The sequence below is a fragment of the Muntiacus reevesi genome, chromosome 2, assembly GCF_963930625.1.
Source record: "Muntiacus reevesi chromosome 2, mMunRee1.1, whole genome shotgun sequence".
Classification (NCBI taxonomy): Eukaryota; Metazoa; Chordata; class Mammalia; order Artiodactyla; family Cervidae; genus Muntiacus; species Muntiacus reevesi.
The window spans coordinates 46,636,693-46,642,200 of record NC_089250.1 but is presented as its reverse complement, the minus strand read 5'-3'; the positions used below and the strand labels follow the sequence as shown (position 1 = coordinate 46,642,200).

Sequence of the window (5,508 nt, the reverse complement as noted above, 5' to 3'; positions counted from 1 at the left end):
GCTATGATCTCACCCTGCTAATGGTGGGGCTGGCTCCTGGGGACACTAACTGAGAGGTCCAAGGTTTCCCCGTTGGCATGCTAGTGGGTAGGGTAGATCCTGATAGGGCTGGCTGTGGGACTCTTGTTTTCATGGTGAGTGTGGATGGGTCCTTAAGCAGTCCCAGCCTACTGTGAGCAGAGCCGGGTTCTAGATTCTCTGCCTGAGGGCTTAGGAGTTCTTGTGCTGGTACCAGCTTTCTAGTGGTCAGGACAGATGCCCAGGAACACCTGGGGTTGGTGCCAGCTCACTGGTGTATAAGTCTGGTCTCAAGGTTAGTTCTGGCCCACTGGTGGATAAAGTTGGGTCCCAACATGTCTGACTGTTGGACCCTAAGTATCCTGAGGTTTATGTGTTTGCCTAGTGGAGGGTGGGGCCAGGGCGCAGGCAGTCCTGGGGCTGATGCATGCCCACTAATGGGTGCTACTGGTTCAAGGATTAGTTCTGGTCCACTGGTGAGTGGAGCTGGGTCCTGGGATCTCTGGCTTTAGGGCCCTGGGTGTCCAGGCGTTGGTATCAGCCAAGTGGTTCATGAGACAGGGTCTCAATGGCTGGCTGCAGGGTCCTGGGGGAGTCCCAAGGATAGTGTCTGAGGACTGGTATGTGGGGCTGGGTCCTGGGCCCTCTGGTACACAGCGTCAGGTCCTGAGGTGGCTATGGTCTTCTGAGGGTCTTCATGGAGCCCACCTGCCTCGGGTAGTACTGTGTACCTGTCTGGCTAGCTGTTTGACTTGAGGCATACTGGTGTTGGCTGACAAGCTGGAGGGCAGGGCTGGGTCCAGATCCTAATAAGCTAGAGGGAGGGCTCCAAAATGGTGCTTGTCAGCACCAGGTCCTTGTGCTAGAAAGAGTTCCCACAGTTGCTGCTGCCAGGGTCTATATCTGCCGTGTGAGTTCCAGTCATCTCCTGCCTCTCCAGGAGGCAGGCATTCCAAGATAAGCAAGTGGGTCTGACCCGGGTCTTTTCAAGTTACTGCTTCTGCCCTGGGTCTCAAAGTGTGTGAGATTTTGTGTGTGCCTTTAGAATGCGGTCTCAATTTCCCATAACCCTTCGGTTCTTCTAATTTCAGGTCAGACATTTGCTCAACATCATTACATCTTCGGTTCTTCTAAAAGTAGGCCCTGCTGACCTTCAGAGCCAAGGTTTTGGGGGCTTGTCTTCCCTGTGCAGAACCCCCAGGCCTGATGTGGGGCTTGGACCCCTCACTTATGGGAGAGAACCTCTGCAGTTATAATTAGCTCTCTATTAGTGAGTCACCCACCTAGGGTTATGGGTCTTGACGATACAGTGTCTCTGCTCCTCCTATCTGTCTCATTGTGGTTCCTTCTTTAAATCTTTAGTTTTAGAAAATCTTTTCTGTTAGTCTTCTGGCCTTCCTTATCAATAATTGCTCTATAAATAGTTATAATTTTGGTGTGCTCATGGAAGGAAGGAAGCTCAGGGTCTTCCCACTCTGCCATCTTCACTCTTCAGTTAAGTCTTCATGATGAAAAAAAAAGTTGATAATAACACTCTTCCTGGTACAGGCTCTCTATATAAATTATTTTACACAATTAAGGGACGATATAAAGCTCTTCTTGAGTCTGTTGGGCCTTGATTGTCTTCAGCTTGAAATAATCCATACAATAACGGTATATTCTAGAGTGCCCTGCTCTGAACCACATCAGGGGGAATAAGCACAAAGCAGATAAGCATCTTTGGGAGGTAAATATCCTCATTAATTAAAAAGAATCATAACAGTTATAAGCTAAGTGTTCAAATAAACCTTCATCTTTTATCTTTTCATTTGTTTGATGAGCAACATTGTTTCATATATCACATTGCAATTGTTTAAATTCTGTTGCGATTATACATTTTTTTTTACCATATATATAATCTTGTTTTCTTTTTTATTAAAGTTGATTTACCATATTATATTAGTTTCAGGTATATAATATAGAAATTCAATACATTTATAGATTTTACTCTATTTTAAGTTATCACTAACTATTGGCTATATTTCCTGTGCCGTACAATATATCCTTGTAGCTAATTTGTTTTATAATGATAGTTTGTACTTTTTAACCCTCTACCCCATTTTTGCACCTCATCATTCATCTCTCTACCAGTATCCACTAGCTCATTCTCTACATCTGTGAGTCGGTTTCTGTTTTGTTATACTCACTCATTTATTCTATATTTTAGATTCTACATATAAGTAAGTGATCACATTCAGTATTTGTCTCTTTCTGTCTTGACTTATTTTAAGCCCAGTGCCCTTCAGGTCTATTGATATTGTTGCAAATAGTAAAATTTCATTCTTTTTATGGTTAAGTAGTATCCCATTTTGTGTGTATATATGTATACCACACTTTCTTTATTCATCATCAGTTATTGAGAACTTAGATTGCTTCCGTATCTTAGTTAGTATAAATAATGCCGCCATGAACACTGGGTAGCAAACTAGGGCTTTGATTATACATATTTAATGCAAGTAGTTATCCTTTTTAGCTACTGAGACATTTTCCCCAAATAATCAACTTGTATGGAATCTGAAAGCTCATATCATAGGTTCGTTAGGTGAAAATGACATGGTATGATTTAGTTTACCCTAATTTCTACTTGCCTTGGGAAATTTATAGAATTTATCTCTGAATTTGTGACTTCTGTGTCCAACTTTAGCACACCAAAAAAGAATTTTGTGGAGGAGGGAGGAGAGAGTGCACACAAGAGATGCTGCTTCCAACATCTTCAGTGTGTTGTAAACATTATTTTTTTCTGCTTGCTAGCTCTAGAAATAACATAAGAAGTTTGGTGATTTATCTAAGTTCTCCATAAATGTAATGTGGGAAAAGTAAATGAAATTTGAACCAAAGATATTGAATACAGTCCTGATATTTGTTATTTACTTTATGTGTAAATATTTTCTCACCTTTTGTTTGCTTTCATGAGTCATTATGAAAGAGAGTGTACAACAGTGGGGTGTGGATTATCAGTTAGCCTCTGCCTATAGGGATGAAATGTAAACCTAGAATTGCAGCACCAGGTCATATGCAGTGACTGTTTCTTTTGTTTAAAAGATGAATCTGCCTGCAATGCGGGAGACCCAGCTTTGACCCTTGGGTTGGGAAAATCCCCTGGAGAAGGGCATAAGTACCTACTCCAGTATTCTTGCCTGGAGAATTCCATGGACAGAGGCTACAGTCCATGGGGTCGCAAATAGTCAAACATGACTGACTAACACTAAACTAACACTTTCACTACAATTTTTGGTACACATAATTTTTGATGACTTGTCTTGGTATTGCCTTCAAGTTTGGTTAGTGTTCCATCATCTAGAACTCCTGAGAATATATGAACTAACCCAAGAACATCAGGTGAGAGATGGACCACAGATAGCAAAGGCCTACAAAATGATGTACTTCTTGAGCATTGATCTACGGGGTCCAGACTGTGGTGAGCCTTCCTGATCAAAGACTACTTGTGTCTCGGGACTTCCCTGGTGATCCAGTGGTTCAGGGTCCACCTGCCAGTGAAGGGGACGTGGGTTCAATTACTGGTCAGGGAAAATCCCACATACTGCAGAGCAACTAAGCCTATGCATCACAACTGCGGAGGCCCATGTACCTAGAGCCCATGTTCCACAACAAGGAATGACACTGCAATGAAGACCCAATGCAGCCAAAAATAAATAAATAAATATATTTTAAAAGAGTACTTGCTTACTTGAAGAGATGGTAGCATCAGTACCCTGTGAAAGTTTGTTAGAAATTCAGAATTTCAGACCCCAGATCTGCTGAATTAGAACCTGTACTTTAACAAGATCCCCTGGTGATTCAGGGTAAGTTAAAATTTGAGAAATCCTGCTCTAGATCCTAGATACTAGGGCATTCCATAATTATATTCGATTTCTGTAAATTATGCAAGTGACCCGTATCACCTCTCTCACTCCTTTCTATCCACTTCTCTTCTGCTCTCTCCATCTCTTCCTCTTCTTCCTCTGCCACCTCTTTCTCCTCCATCTTCTTCTCCTCCACTTCCTTCTTTTCTTCCTCCCCCCTCTTCTCCTCTTCCCTCTTTCTCTCTCCCCCCTACACTCTGTACTCTCACCCTCTTTCTCTTCTTTCATCTATAGAATATATGCTAGGAAAATAGAGACCTTTAACTCACATACACATATGCATATTCACAAAGCCAAATAACAAATAACTCAGCCTACCTGGAGCATTAATCGGTAAAGGAGCTGAGGCTGGGTCTTGGAAGAGAGGTGAAAAATGTGAGGTTATAGTTCTCACCCGTGAGTTTGAGATGTTCTCTCTTTGTTGCAGAAAAGACAAAGGAGCTTGGGTTTGGGGTAGTAAATTGGTGAGGAAATAAAAAAAATTTTAATATAGCCTCTCAATCCTAAATTCCCTGTCTTGGCTGACAATGATACCTTCTCAACTCTGGATACAGGGAAGGCGTGTTTCACATGGAAAATTCATCTCTTGCTTTCAGGGGGACATAGGAGGGTCAGAATGTCCTCCTTACATCACTTTTTCACGTACATTTATTTCAAAATAATCAATATGTCAAAGTGGCATATTTTAGGGTGACATATTCTGAACTATTATATTTGTATGGTGTAAATGTTTTATAATGTCCTCAGTTGTGCATCTCTTCCCAACTCAACAGTTAGTCATGCCACACAGGTAGCTGAAAAATGGCCATGGTTAGAGTATTTGTACCATGGAAACTGGCAAATGGGACAAATCAGAATTGTTTTTTGGAGAGCCAACTGTTAAACAGTTACCATCAAACCACTGACTTACATATTACTTACTTTATTCTTTTGGGTTTTCCCCCTTCCCAGTCCCTTCCTCTTCCTCACAATACTTTCTGAGATCACCTTGCAAATAGGCTATTTGCATACAATGCTTTATCTTAGAGAAACAACAGGAAAAAAAATCTGACCTTTCCAAGCTGACACTTTTGTTGGCCAGGGAGGCTGGCCTCTTAGCATAGAGCTGGCTGCTGAATATCCCCCTTTATAGATGAGCGCAGTTTCCAAGCAACAAAGAATTGTCGTGAGCCCCATACTTACTGCAAGAGAGCCTGAAGTAACTCAGCCTGGCGAAAATTTGTATCCAAAGAGACTTTGAGGGGGAAAGTGGCTTACATAGAATTCATCAGAAGAATGGAATTGAATCTCCTACTCAGCAAATCTTGTGGATATTGTGTGTGAACATCACGGGCTTCAGTGTGCTTTAGGTTAGTGCTTTCAGATTTCTAGAAAACTTTGATCCAACAAAGTAAATTTTTTAAAATTCTGAGTCTAGATATAGGATTGCTGGTTTTTCATTTTGTCCCAAATAGAACATTATAAAATGAAACAAACTCCTATTGTTTCAAAGGATATTTTAACCTTTAAAAATAGAAATAAATGTCATTTATCATAGGATATCTTTTTACGGGATAAACTTGGCTTCATGAAGAACTTATGACATTTC

At 41.3% G+C, this 5,508-nt stretch overlaps 1 non-coding gene across 1 annotated transcript; it reads right to left on the bottom strand.

Moving 5' to 3' along the window:
* Nucleotides 1–1,086: 1,086 nt before the first annotated feature.
* On the bottom strand, nt 1,087–1,137 carry LOC136162320 (small nucleolar RNA SNORD78). The gene has a single exon (XR_010662122.1). It is a non-coding gene; the product is annotated as a small nucleolar RNA SNORD78 (small nucleolar RNA).
* Nucleotides 1,138–5,508: the final 4,371 nt, after the last annotated feature.